The following is a 15,602-nucleotide window of genomic DNA, read 5'->3' on the forward strand; positions in this document are numbered from 1 at the left end:
ATGGCAGACCAGGTAGGGGTGGCTCACGCCTGTAATCCAAGCACTTTGGGAGGCTGAAACAGGCAGATCACCTGAGGTTGGGAGTTCAAGACCAGCCTGACCAACATGGAGAAACCCCATCTCTACTAAAAATACAAAATTAGCCGGGCATGGTGGCCTGTAATCCCAGCTACTTGGGAGGCTGAGGCAGAAGAATCACTTGAACCTGGGAGGCAGAGGTTGCGGTGAGCCGAGATCACGCCATGGCACTCCAGCCTGGGCAACAAGAGCAAAATTCGTCTCAAAAAAAAGAAATTCTCTCTATGGCTTGTGTTGTCTTTGCAGAGGTTTTCAGGAGGGCTGGTATTTATACATCTCCTTCAAGTGGGAAAGGCAGGTAGGAAGATACAGTAGAGGGAAGAATGATTGGTCTCCTCTAGTCTTTCTTCTTTACTTGGAAAGATAAGCATTATCAGTGTGAAATCTTAGATTGCAAACCTAAATTTACAGTTGGCATGTCCTTGTTTTGTGGAAGGATATACATCTTAAGAGGCTTCAAGGCCGGGCGTTGTGGCTAAGCTCGAGTAGTGGCCGCGACATGTGCAGCGAAGAGACTTTGGTGTGACGTCTCACACTATTTTGCTGGTACAGCCTACCAAGAGGCCAGAAGGCAGAACTCATGCAGACTATGAATCTGTGAATGAATGCATGGAAGGCGTTTGTGAAATGTATGAAGAACATCTGAAAAGAATGAATCCCAACAGTCCTTCTATCACATACGACATCAGTCAATTGTTTGATTTCATTGATGATCCGGCAGACCTCAGCTGCCTGCTTTACCGGGCTGATACCCAGCCTTATAACAAAGACTGGATTAACGAGAAGATCTACGTGCTCCTTCGGTGGGCCCAACAGGCTGGGAAATAATCGTGTTGGAAGCATTACTGGGGATGGGGTGGGCTTGGAACACAGGTGTGTACAGCATGCTGTAGTGGAAGTTTTTTATCATAGTAATCCTGTTTCCACTTTGTTATACTCTAGCCAAGATTGACTGTATTAGATGAAATGTGAGCATTTGTTCAATCAGAAACCCCCATTGCCCCTCTTTTTTTCTTTTCTTTTTTTTTAAGACGGAGTTTTGCTCTTGTTACCCAGGCTGGAGTGCAATGGCACGATCTCGGCTCACGGCAACCTCCACCTCCTGGGTTCAGGCAATTCTCCTGCCTCAGCCTCCCGAGTAGCTGGGACTACAGGCGCACACCACCATGCCCAGCTAATTTTTGTATTTTTAGTAGAGACGGGGTTTTACCATGTTGACCAGGATGGTCTCGATCTCTTGACCTTGTGATCCACCCACCTCGGCCTCCCAAAGTGCTGGGACACCACGCCCGGCCTTTTTTTTTTTTTTTTACTTAAATATTTTTATGATGATTTAGATGAAAGTTGTACTTTGTCAGTCAATTTTGGTTCCAGTCCTTCAGCTAGCTGCTCATATCTACTTTATAACATTCACTTCACTAACTCCTCTCCAAGATGGGGTGGGGTGGAAATGCAGCTTAGCCATGTCCTCAAGATAAAGTCTTGGTAAAAGTAAATATCCTTTAGCTATTAAAAAAAAAAAAAAAGGTTTCAAGGCCAGCAAAGAACAATTTGTGAAGGCAGTCACCTAGAGATACCTGAGGACTTTGCACCCGCCTGTGGTGCTAATGTGCAGTGCCTTGACACGAGGCTGTGTAGCTGTTCATCTGGAGAAAAGAAGATAGTGGCATTACGTGACTCCAGAGTGAACTTTCCCTTTGGTGTAATGAGTTTGACAGCCCTGAGATTTTTCTTTTCCTTTACATAATTTTAGGAGTTGTACTTCCTTGATGCCATCTGATGAGAGCAAAGGGATGGGTGTGGATGGCATCACAGCTTTCTCCCATTCAGAAACCCATTGTCCCTCCCTTCTCCCCATATCAGATTACATTCCTCTGTCCATAGATCACGAATTTACTGAGTTGTGTTCCAAGGGGGAAAAAATTTCAGTTGAACTCCTTAAAGTCCCAAGCATTCAGTCCAGTTCAAGAGTCTCTCTCATTTTAGTGATGACCAGGCAGAAATATTTTTTAAAGGCTCTCCAGAAAATTTTGATAAGAGCTTCTGCACAACCCACAATACCTTTGGGGAGCACTGAGCTATTTTTTCAGTTATCTTGTCTAATACTGCTTATGTTTTTATATACTGTCAACCTTTATATTTCCACCTTATCTAATGCCCCCAATGACACTTTAAATAGGCACTTTTTTTTTTTTTTTGAGACAGAGTCTTGTTCCATCACCAGGCACCAGGCTGGATAGCAGTGGTGTGATCTTGGCTCACTGCAACCTCCACCTCCCGGGTTCAAGCAACTCTCCTGCCTCAGCCTCCCGAGTAGCTGGGACTACAGGTACATGCCACCACGCCCAGCTAATTTTTGTATTTTTAGTAGAGATGTGGTTTCACCATGTTGGCCAGGATGGTCTTGTTCTCTTGACCTCGTAATCCGCCCAACTGTTTTCTCAGCCTCCCGAAGTGCTGGGAATACAGAAGTAGGCACTATTATCCCTCTATCCCAAGACACCAATTAACTTGTCCTTTATTTCATAATTGGTCAAAGGTGGAACCAGGATTCAGACTCTGAACATTTCTGAATCCAAAGATTATGCAGAACTTTTGAGCCTATATGAATTCAAAGGATGACCGCTTCTAACTGAAATAACCATACAGGTTTCAATGAAGAGTCGGAGTCTGAAATGGGCCTTAGAACAAAGAACAGCTTAGGAGGCTGAGAAAACAGTTGAGGGTATTGTGGAAAGTAGTGAAAGAATTAGAACCAGTTCGGACATGAAAACATAAAATGTGGGTCAAGTCTTTCTATACAGACTGTTGGAAATAGACGCTCAGTGCCGCAAAGAAAAATCAGCACTGGGACAAAGGATCTTTCTACAACAGAATTTTTACTTCCTGAACTGCAGGAAGGGTACTCCCGCTAGCCACTGTGCTATGAGAGTACAACAAACAAAGAAAAACAGAGAAATTTATTCTTTATGCATTTGGGGTCGTCCTTACTGCTGTGTCTGATCTCCATTGGTTGGAGCCAGAGCTCACCATCTAAACTAAAACCTGATTGGCTAATAACTTAAAACTTTTCTAAACACTTAAAAGCAATGGAGAGCTGGGATATGCCTGTGAGCACGTCCAGCACAGATATTTTGGTGAAAGTATAAGGACATAGAATGTACTACATGTTTGTAAGCATGGCATGTCTAACAGCTACATAGGATAGGGCTTAACAAAGAATTACTAGCATATTTATTCTTTAACAGAAAAAGAAACTTTAAAAAGGAAGTTTTCTACTTCCCACATAGACCAAGGGAGTAGACTGCGGCTTTGTTATGGGGGTTTTGAGTGGCAGCCTAAGGAACTGGAGCTTCATCCGACGGTGACAGGAGTCACTGGAAAGCTTTGAGAAGGTCAGAAACACAGCAAATAGCATTTCCAGGAAGATCACTCTAACAGTGTAACCAAAAAGCAGGTTAGTTGCAAGCTGCATGGAGAGTCCCATTAACAAAAGCAAGGTCTGATAGCAAAAAAAAAAAAAGTAACTTTATTCCAAATCCAGCTTGGAGGAAGGGGCACAAAGCACTCTGCCTTTAAAGGTGCTGCTTCACCTTTGGAACAAAAAGCAGGTATTTTATAAGGTAAGAGAGGAAATGAACGAGAATGAGCAAGCAATGAGCAAGAGAAGAAATGAGACGTAGATAACTGCCCGGTCTCTCTGTTACCAGGAAGTTATCTCCTGGGCAACTGAGTTGGCACCTTCCTGGACAGAAGTTATAAAAATGGTTGGCCGGGCACGGTGGCTCATGCCTGTAAGCCCAGCACTTTGGGAGGCTGAGGCGGGCCCATCACAAGATCAGGAGATCAAGACCATCCCGGCTAACCCCGTCTCTACTAAAAATACAAAAAAAGCCGGATGTGGTGGCGTGTGCCTGTAATCCCAGTTACTCAGGAGACTGAGGCAGGAGAATCCCTTGAACCAGGGAGTCGGAGGTCGTAGTGAGCCAAGATCGCCTCACTGCACTCTAGCCTGGGCGATAGAGACTCCGTCTCAAAAAAAAAAAAAAAAATGGCCAAGTGGGTATGCTTCTGACATGCCCTCTGAATGTGTGTGAGTTCCCAGGTGACCCAGGATGGAAGCTCTGAGGCAATCCCTTAAAGTTGAAAGCTCTGTGCCACGTATTCTATGGTCTGCTAATAATCTGTCCACTCTTGAGGACGGACCCATCAAGGAGCGCAAATCTAGAGGAACTTGCCCCTTAGGGAGCATCCAGCGATGGGGGAGGTGAAAGGTTATATATGCATTTCTGAAGGGCTAAGTAGGAAACAGCGTGCTGGGCAAATAAGAAAAGAGATGGGGGGAAAAAATAAACCATCTCTAGAAAAATGAAGTTACTGATACAATTTTCCAGTGTCAAGTTTTGTTTTATCTTTATGGAATATGGGTGCCACATCTGTTCTGCCTACTTTTTGCTGAAAGGGGGCATAGTCCTTGGACAGTAGAATGGAACCAATTTACTTGGAGTTAAAAATATTTATGAGTGGCCGGGCGTGGGGACTCACGCCTATAATCCTAGTACTTTGGGAGGCCGAGGTGGGTGGATCATGAGGTCAGGCGTTCAAGGCCAGCCTGGCCAAGATGATGAAACCCCATCTCTACTAAAAATATAAAAATTAGCCTGGCGTGGTGGCAGGTGCCTGTAATTCCAGCTACTCGGGAGGCTGAGACAAAGAATTGCTTGAACCCAGGAGGCAGAGATTGCAATGAGCCGAGATCACGCCACTGCTCTCCAGCCTGGGTGACAGAGTGAGACTACATCTCAAAGAAAAAAAAAAGTATGAGTACCCAGCTTATAGATTATGTACATTGGAGCATTACGTCCAGAAAGTCTCTGGGAAGGCCTGCCTTATATTTTTATAGCAAGGATATAAAAGCAGGAAGCTCCGAAACAGAGGACTATACCTATGCCTGCACGCAGGGCCCATGTTACAAGCAGCTTTTGCCACTAGGATGGTCCTGAATCAGGCCACTAGCCATTGGTCTAGCAACAATGTGGGACTGTAAGAAAGAAAATAATTATTTCTATTAAAAGAATTTTTAAAAGTAAGCCACCTCTAGAAAAATCGGGGCACTCGGTTACAACAGTATTAGGCAAGATACCTTAGAGAGGTGGTTCTGAACTCTGGCGACCTAATATGACCACGTGGAAGCTGATCATTCGACTTGTTTTTTTCTTTTTTTAACTTCTATTTTGAAATAATTTCAGACTTTCAAAAATGTTCCAAAAATAGTCAGAGTCTCCATGTACTTTTCACTCAACTCCCCCCAGTATTATTTTAGATCATCGCAGTGCCAACATTAAAACTGACAAATGATCGCTGACATCGTACAGTCAATGAATTGCAAATGCCTTAGATCCTCCCAGCGATGTCCTCTTTCCGGCCCAGGATCGCATCCAAGATCACACATCACATCTCATTGCTCTGTCCTCTCAGTCTCCCTTAATCTGGGACAGTTCCTGAGAATTTCTTTTGCCTTCATGACCTTTGCATTTTGGAGAGTGTTGGAGTTATTTTGTACCATGGCCCTCAGTTTGGGCTTTTCTAATATTTTCTCCTGATGAAACTCAGGTTATTGCCCTTTAGGTAAGAATACCTCAGAGGCGACGCCTCTCCATCTATATTAGGATGCCCTACGATGTCCGTATTTCTGATTACTGAAGATGTTAACTTTGAGCCCTGGGCTAGAGTTCCCACACAGTAAAATGGCTATTTTCTTGGGAAGCATTTTTAAGTGACCAATGCCCAGGCCACACTATGGACCAATCAAATCAGACTCTCTTGGGGGAAGACACAGGCATTGGTAGGTTTTTAAATGCCCTACAGGTGACTCTAACCAGCATCCAGGAGTGGGAACGCACATCATACAAAGTGAAGATGAGAATCCTGGACATCAGCTAGGAAGCCATTCCTTGGGCCTAACATCCAGTTGCAGACACAATGTTTGGCATGGACCCATGGTAGGGGAATGGGAAGGCCGAAAATCTCCTAACTGGGAAAAAGATGGGTGAGTAGGCTGCAGTCCAATAAAAAGAAAAGACCGGGCCGGGTGCAGCACTCATGCCCATAATCCCAGCACTTGGGAGGTCAAGGCAGGCAGGTAACTTGAGCTCAGGCATTCAAGACCACCCTGGACAACATGGTGCAACCCTATCTCTAAAATAAATAAATAAATTCGCCAAGTATGATAGTACTTGCCTGTCCTCTCACTTACTTGGGAGGCTGCAGTGGGAAGATTGCTTGAGTCCAGGAGTTTGAGGCTGCAGTGAGCCATGACTGCGCCACTGTGCTCCAGCCTGGGCAACAGAGCAAGACCCTGTCTCAAAAAAGAAGAGAGAGAGAGAAGGCAAAACACCAAGTAAAGTGTCCAGCCCTTCTGGACTGTCTTCTCTCCAGACCTCAGAGAAACCTGTATTGTAGTAAAAGCACACACCACACAATTTTACTATCATAAGCCTGATGGAAACTCCTAGTTGCACTGACAAGAAGGAAATCATAAATCGTGTGATAGAAATAGATGACCACATACGCAAAGATGCACAGTTCCGGGTACAGCTGAATGAAAAATTCACCAAATCCACATCAGAGGTACATGACCTCCCCTAAACAACCCTGTCCTCCCCACATGGTCTTTTGTCCTTAATCTCTTCTAAAGTGAGAGAACAAAAACTGTCGTAAATTTCACAAAATAGGAAAGCGTACACATCTGCTGTCACCCAGCTGTTTAAGCAAGAGGACACTGCGCTCAGCTTCCTTAGACTTATTTTCTTGGGTTCTCCATAAGGGAATATCGTTAATCCTCTCCTCAGAGGGACCATCTAATAACATGCAAAAGGAAATGCCAATTTCACCAAAACCCAGAGGCAGGAAGGACCTGACAAGAGCAATCACAGGCCTAAGGTATTCACAGGCCAGGGTCTGGTGCTGCTGGTACAGGAGGAATTGCTGCTGGAAATAGCTGAAAAAAAGAGAAGGCAGCTCTAACACTCAGGGGGTAGTAAGAAAAGAACTCACTCAATTAACCTTCAATTCTCACATAATCAGTAGCCTTCTAGCCTCCTGTGGGATCTCACTGGGAAGACTGGTACATAATTAAATGCCAACGCATGGGTGAAATAATTTCTAAAACGGTGGGATCAGCTGGGTCAGAAATGGTTGAAGATTTCACACAACAGAAAGGATTTGGGTTAGGCCTTGAACGACTCAGACTTAAGAAAGCAGAGACAGGCCGGGCGCGGTGGCTCAAGCCTGTAATCCCAGCACTTTGGGAGGCCGAGGCGGGTGGATCACGAGGTCAAGATATCGAGACCATCCTGGTCAACATGGTGAAACCCTGTCTCTACTAAAGATCCAAAAAATTAGCTGGGCATGGTGGCGCGTGCCTGTAATCCCAGCTACTCAGGAGGCTGAGGCAGGAGAATTGCCTGAACCCAGGAGGCGGAGGTTGCAGTGAGCCGAGATCGCGCCATTGCACTCCAGCCTGGGTAACAAGAGCGAAACTCCGTCTCAAAAAAAAAAGAAAGAAAGCAGAGACAAACCACCATGGCATGTGTATACCTATGTGACAAACCTGCACAATCCGCACATGTACCCCAGGACTTAAAGTACAATAAAAATAAGCAAGTAAACATCCTAAAGGTGCTGCTGACTAAAAAATAAAGCAAAATTTTATTTTAAAAAAAGCAGAGGCAAAGAGAAACGTAAGTCTAAGGAAAGCATCCAGCCCTCCTGGCTGACTTTCTCCTCAGACCTCAGAGAGGCCTTTATTGTAGTGAAACACTTGCCATATAAATTTATTATCCTGTGCCTGACATGAGCTCCTAATTGCCACTAACTAGAGGGAAATTATGAATCATGTGATGGACACATCCAATGATCCAAGCAAAGATGCACAAATATGCACACACGCCCCACCGTAGAGCTAGTTTTGAAGAGGGTCCCAGGAGGAAGAGTGGGTTTGCAGTGGGTTTGTCAAACACCATATGGGGATATTTCACAGGAGGAGCTCATCCTCAGAAAGGTGAAGTAACCTGCCCAGGTTGGTGGATGTGGGATTAGAACCTCAGTGAGCCTTCACCAGAGCCCATGCCACTGCCACTACCACTGACAGAGACCTGAACAGGGTATGGTGGGGAACAGGAAGGAGCAGGGAGTCCTACTGCAGAAAGACGCAATTGTAAAACAGGGGAGTTAGGTAAGCTTGCTAAAGCGGGATCACATGTTGCAGAGGCATGGGCTCTAGACACAGATGTTTGAACTTGATCTGATTACAGAAAAGCCATTGGAGGTTTCGAGTAAGGGCAGAACCAGTCAAAGTGAAATTTTGAGCCAAGACCAAAGAGGGAGGTGAAAATGGGGTTCCGGGTTCCTAAGCTAAAGAGACGCCGCCAGCAACAGTGATGCGGCCGTGAGATGCTGGAGAGAGAACTGGACGGAGAAGCGGAAGCCCCGAGTTTAAATGCAAAGGCATGGCTAGGAGGGACAAGTTACAGTCTCTCTGCAGTTCGGTCTCTCTCCATCTATAAATCACACGGAGTGAGAATTAATTTCTAAATGACCCTCAAGCCTTGCTACTCAAAGTGTGGCGCAGCAACCAACAGCAACGACACTTCCAAAAAGTCCTTAGAAATGCAGAATCTCAGACTCCACCAAAAGGATCTGAATCTATTTTAACAAGAACTTTGGGGGACCTGTGAGCACATTAAAGATGGCGAAGCAGTTCTCTGAAATGTCTTCCAGTTCTAAAATGCAATGTTTCACACTCATCTGAACTTTGTCACCTCACAGGAGAAAGAAGGAAAATATCAGTTACCTTTTACCTCATTCGTGACATTTTCCTAATCCCAGCAGCCTCTTAGACTTGCCCACGTCCGGGTGGAGGTTTTAGAAAACACCAGAGCGGCAGTGCCGCCACCTTGCGACCGTCATCAGTAAATGCACTTAATTCTTAAAGGGTCTCGCCGGTCAAGGACCGGATGGGGGTGGAGCATGGAGGGTGTAGGAGGATGAACCCAAGTCGCAGATGAGATAAGAGAGTTATAACCACCCACAAAGACCGGAAGTAACTGTCAGAGCTCAGCCTGCATCATAAAGTACTGTCCCATTGGAAAGGACAGTTTTTTTTATAATACTTACTATCCGATATCAGTAGGAAAAGGTTACAAGCCAAGCTCTGCCCTGGTAACCTTAAAACTTAATCTAACGTGTATTTTCAGCATCAGCCTCACCCTGAACTCCACCAGTAAACTTGTAATTTGCCAAGGAAACTCGCTCTACTGTGACAGTTCTTTTTCCTCGTGAGCCAAAATGGGTCTGATTCACACTCAGCAATCCTTATCCTACTCCCTGTAGGCTGGAATAGGTCCAACACCTTTTCATACAACCAATCTTCAAATACTGGTTTTTAAAAAAACCGGCCTGGCATGGTGGCTCACCCCTGTAATCCCAGCACTTTGGGAGGCCAAAGGCGGGCAGATCACAAGGTCAGGAGTTCAAGACCATCCTGACCAACACATTGAAACCTGGTCTCTACTGAAAAAAAAAATTTAGCTGGATGTGGTGACACATGCCTGTAATTCCCGCTATCAGGAGGCTGAGGCAGGAGAACTGCTTGAACCCGGGTGATGATGGAGTGAGATGAGATTGTGCCATTGCACTCCAGCCTGGGCGACAGAGCAAGACTCTGTCTAAAAAAAAAAAAAAAAAATCACGCGCCGCCCATACCACCTTTCCTAGGCAGTTTCCTACCTAGGGTCACCTGAAGCCCCACACCCTCTGCTCACTTTCCCATCGGCAAATGAAGTGCAGCAATCACAGAGATACTCCGAAACCTAGGGGTGTCCCCAGAGCAGCAGAGCCACAGGACCTCTGTCCCCATCCTGGCGCCTCACCCCTCTCTAGCAGCTAACTGCGACACCAGGTGACCTGGGGACGCTGACTTTTCCTGCTTGTGCCACTGCTCAGTCATCTCACACCTGTGCAGGTGTCTACTTTTTACTCCGTTTTATTTCGTAAGAAATATTTATTGGAGTCTGCTGTGTACTGTCACTGGTGAGACAAAGGTGAATCACACCTGGTCCCTGCCTCGCAGAGCTCCAGGCTACAGACGGAACCCACTCAAAGCCAGACCATTATTCAGTGAGAAACGCCGTGACAGAACATCACACAGGCTTTTCTGACCCATCTCACCAACCCCCTGGGAAAAATCTGCTGTTGGTTTTGGAGATCAGATTTCCTCATTTCAAGCTCAAAGTGAAAAAGAGAATGCAAACGTCCCCAGTGGTCCTTCACGCAGTCACAGCTGGACCCGGCATGTCCTCCTGGCTAATCCAGGTGCTCGGGGCTCCGACTTCACTCTGAACGTTCTCGCTCCCATCGGAGCTCACCATTGTCTGCACCTGCAGCAGTCAGGTGGCTGCACACTAACAGAAAATCCAGCAAGTCAGGAAACTTGATTTACTCCCATAACTTTGAGGCTAGTAACTGTGTCGCTGAACTAATCCTATAACTTCCCTGCACTTTAATTTCCATGTCTGTAAAGTGGAGCAGGTGGATTCGGTCACTGTAGGTCCAGGTGCATAGTGAGAGCTCCTCAGAGACAGCAGCACACCTGATCTTCTCAGCATCCACCATCAGCAAATACCAGGCACACGCCAGGTGCTCAAAGCCTCACTGAACGTATGTGTGGATAAATGACTATATTAGATCCATGTGAATCATGGACAAAATCAACACATATTTTTGAACGTCTACCAAGTACACTGTAGAATAAGGAAATAGGTAACCCAGGCAGGACAGGGTTTTCTCCTAACTTCCCCTTACCTCCTTCCTGGGGGAGGGAGGGCCTCTGTACATCAGAGAGATTCTTGACAACATGGAGGTGTTTTAATCAATGGACCTGAGGGACCCAAAGCCCCCTCCAATGGGACACAGGATGCGACACCCACCCCAAGTACATGGAGGGAAAATGAGATGGAGTGAACTGACAGGGAGCAGGACCTGGGAGAATGGAGGGGTAAAGACTGTGGGACCCGGAGGAAGGTCTGAGGAGGAGCTCCTGGCCCCTGCAGTGGCCTCGGTGCTGACTGATGAGAACTCAGCAGCATAAGTAGAGCAGCCCCACCAGGCTCCACACGCACATGGGATCGCTCTTCAGTAAGATTTTCTTTCTGCTCAGGGGCTGCACTTTCGCATATTTTCTAACACATCAGGCCCAGCTGACAGGTTACAAAACCATCATCCCATTCAGCAATCATTATAGAATACTCCCAAAGTGCCAGGCCCTGTGTACGTTCAGGAAATGCAAAAATGAACACAGGCCAGGTGTGGTGGCTGACACCTGTAATCCCAGCACTTTGGGAGGCTGAGGTGGTCAGGAGTTCAAGACCAGCCCCGCCAACATGGTGAAACCCTGTCTCTACTAAGGATATAAAAATTAGCTGGGCATGGTGGCGCATGCCTGTAGTCCCAGCTACTCGGGAGGCTGAGGCAGGAGAATTGATTGAACTGGGACACAGGAAGTAGAGGTTGCAGTGAGCCGAGATCGTGCCACTGCACTTCAGCCTGGCCTACAGCGTGAGATTCTGTCTCAAAATAATAAAATAAAATAAACACAAACAGCCCCTGTGCTCAGACCCCCATCCAGTGAGCTCCAGGGGCACCTCTCCTATAACATGCCCCCTGCTCTGCACGGCCCTCCTTTCTGCCCTCCACCAACCCAAATCCTCCCTGACCCCGTGAGACCAGCTCAAGTTTCACCCACTCAGTCCCCTGCTCTCCTGCCACTGAGAGATGACTGCACTCCTATTTCTAGGCTTTATGAACTGGATGTCAACTCCCTGGTTAGACTTGAGCCTCCTAAAGGCAGAGACCATTTTTAGAATTTTCCAGAAAGAAGCTACACCCGTGATTTGCATCAGAGCAAGCCCAGCCTGTATCTTCAACTTGAACACAGGCTCAGTCCTGGCACAGCCCCCGGCCCCTGCAGTAGCAACGTTTATAATTAACGCTGTGTCAGTCAACAGGCCGGGTTAAGTTGAAACACAGAGAGAAGAACGGTCAACACTCAGAGGGCTTTGACTCATGCCTGGCCTCTTCCCTCCTCTGAGGGAAACAAAGTCACACCCCTGCTCTCACTCCTGCCTGGAGGCTTCCAAGGAGGGCTCCCTTGCTAACCTTCCTTCAGCCCCATGAACATCACCCAGCATTCAAGCCCAGCCTCTCCTCTTCCTTTGAGCATATTTCCTAAAGTCCCAAATAAATGTCACGTTTAGTAAGTCCTGATATTCCATGACCCTTAATGTTTACTTCAAGTATTATTACCTTTCTTCTTTTGCCTGGGGCCATTTCCAAACAAGGGCTGGAGCCAGGCGCCCCAGCAGCTGGGCAAACACAATTCCAGGGCTCCTTCCCTCCTGTGGCTCCTGTTTCGCAAACCCTCTGGGACCTGCAGCTCTGGGGTCTTCCCCCAACCCAGTTCCCTCTTTTTTACACTGGAACAACAAAGCCATGGCCACCTTCCCGATAGACACACAAGGAGGCCTGGTGTTACCCACTGCTTCAGTGGCGATGTTCTGGGCAGGGGGAGCGGCCTCTTGCCCCAGATCCTGCTCTGCTCCCACCTTACGTGGCTACAGAATTGGAGGGAATGTGAACAGAGCGAGGACAGGGCAACTTCCCGGGCAGCAACACTACTATTCCCGGTATTCTGTCAAGGATGGGAACGGGAGCACAGAGGGGAAACAGACCTTGTCAACATCTCTTCTAGCAACACTTAGCACCCGCTTTCCTGCCAAATACTCACATAGAGAGGGTCATTGAAAGGTATAAGGAAATCCAAGTGAGAAAAAAAGACTTGAGGAAGAAATCATGAGGCACTGGGGTGTGGGAGGCGGGAAGGAGTACAGGAGAGAACGGGCACAGCTGCCAAGTTATCAGTCACCTTCTTATGTTCTTTTTTTTTTTTTTTTGAGACAGAGTCTCGCTCTGTTGCCAGGCGCCAGGCTGCAGTGCAGTGGCGCGAGCTCGGCTCACTGCAATCTCCACCTCCCGGGTTCAAACAATGCTCCTGCTTCAGCCTCCCAAGTAGCTGGGACTCCAGGCACGCACCATCATGTCTAGCTATTTTTTTTTTTTTTTCAGTAGAGACACAGTTTCACCATGTTGGCCAGGATGGTCTCTATCTCTTGACCTCGTAATCCACCCACCTCGGCCTCCCAAAGTGTTGGGATTGCAGGCGTGAGCCACCGCACTCGGCGACGGGAAGGTTTTTCCGTCACTGTGACAGACACCCAGGCTAGAGTCCTCAGCCTGGACTCAAAGCTCTAGCCCCAACCTCCTTTTCCAGTGCAACCCCTCCGCTCACTAAAAATTACTCTCTCTCCACCCAAACTAGACTCTTTGCCCTTCCCTAAACAGGGCTTGTGTTTCCCCACCAGTTCAACTTTACTCACACACCAAGCTCAAAACCACATTCCCACAGGCCAGACAAACGCTCAGCTCCCCCCACACCCAGACAAGTGCTCTTTCTCTTGGGAGTTGGCTCAGCCCTACCGGATGCTCTCTTCTTGCACTGATCATCTGCTGCCTTATATGGAAGGCCTTCATTTGCCACTCCTGCCTCCACCCCTTGCCCTTCTAGGCTGCAGCCTCCTTGGCGGCACACACTGGTGCCCTGTTTCCATATCCCTCATGAGGTCCAGTTCGGCACTCAGCAAACATTAGCTAAGTGCAAGATGCATCCTCAGGTTTCTAAGTCAGACCAGGGCTTCCTAGCAGCTCTACTGGCATTTGGGCTGAACAGTTCCTTGTGGTGGGGGCTGTTCTGTGCATTGTGAGACGTTCAGCAGCATCTGTGTGGCCTCTCTCCATTCGATGCCAAGAGCAGCCTCTCTCCCATACACCCTCTTCCTTCATAAAAGCAAAAAATATTTCTAGACATTGTCAAATGTCTCCTTGGGGGAAACCACCTTCAGGCGACAACTACTGCTCTACACCAATAGTTTTCCACCCGGCCATGCATTTAGACTCACCTGGGCATTTACCCTCAGCCCAGGACATCAGAGGGACCTAGAACCAAATCCTGGCTCTGCCACTCCCTTTGCAACCATGGACAAGTTGCTTCACTTTTTTTAGCCTGTTTTATCATCTTAAGATGAATAAATACCACTTCTCACACACACTTATTGTAAAGATTAGATGGTCTGCAGTGTGACCTAGAAAGTGTTTAATACATGGACTGAGTGGAATTTCTAAAGTTGCTCCCGAAGCACCAGAGCGAGGAACTGAGGAAAGCTCGCTGTGCCGCCAGGGGGCGCCACACAAACCACGTGGGGTGGGTGGCGCCGGTCTCGAGCCTTGTTTCCCAGCCAAACAAAGTTTGCAGTGGGGGCCTGAGTCTGAGCTACTTAGTGGCTGGAGGAAATAATAGCTCCTCCATTCCCAAAATAATTCTCAGAATAAAATCTAATCTTATTTTATATGCCCCCCCACTTTTTTTTGAGATGGAGTCTTGCTCTGTTGCCTAAGCTAGAGTGCAGTGATGTGATCTCGGCTCACTGCAACCTCCGCCTCCTGGGTTCAAGCAATTCTCCCGCCTCAGCCTCCCGAGTAGCTGGGACTGTTGGTCCCCACCAACAAGCCCAGCTAATTTTTGTTTTTAGTAGAGACGTGGTTTCGCCGTGTTGGCCAGGCTGGTCTCCAACTCCTGATCTCAAGTGATCCTCCCACCCCGGCCCGCCAAAGTGCCAAAGCATAAACCAACGCCCCCGGTAGCTAGCATTATTTATTATGTCGCTGATATTGTCCAAAAATCGGCCATTGTGAGCTCCTTCTAGTTGGTTTCTGTGCCTTTTGACACAACTCCATCATTTTTCAAGCAGTTCCTTACTTCCGGCCCCACAAGATGCTCCAGGCTCCTCTTGGGCTTTCCTGACCCAGCTCTGGATCAGCTGTTTCTCCAGGGAGCCCTGGTTCCTTTCATGGGAAAATGGTGTTTGCAGACCATATCCCATTGCTAGTAGGTGCCAATGCTTCTATGCTATCTAGTGGCCGGAGCTGAGAAGTAACACACACGCACACCAGTGTATTGTTACATTTCACAAATTAGGTAAATGAGGCAGGAGAAAACTTAGGTAACTCGACCAACATCACAGAGGAAATAGGTAATGAAACTGGGAAATGAAAACAATGACAGATGCACCACAAATCCTAACAAACGAAATTAACATTTTTTTTTTTTTAAATGGAGTCTCATTCTGTCGCCAGGCTAGAGTGCAGTAACACGATCTCAGCTCACTGCAACCTCCGCCTCCTGGGTTAAAGCGATTCTCCTACGTCAGCATGTTAGCGGAAAGCCACAAGCCCAATATTCCAGCATAGACACTCTCTCTGGAAAAGAACCAGAATTCTATAGCAATAACTATGATATACTCAACACCCACTTGCACTGGGCTCCCACAGCAGCTCACTCATTCCTGACAAGT

General features: G+C 47.2%; 1 pseudogene; it reads left to right on the forward strand.

Annotated features, from left to right (window-relative positions):
• On the forward strand, nt 1-906 carry LOC103789955 (enhancer of rudimentary homolog pseudogene; annotated as a pseudogene).
• The last annotated feature ends 14,696 nt before the right edge of the window (nt 907-15,602 follow it).

Source organism: Callithrix jacchus, chromosome 22 (assembly GCF_049354715.1).
Source record: "Callithrix jacchus isolate 240 chromosome 22, calJac240_pri, whole genome shotgun sequence".
Taxonomy (NCBI): domain Eukaryota; kingdom Metazoa; phylum Chordata; class Mammalia; order Primates; family Cebidae; genus Callithrix; species Callithrix jacchus.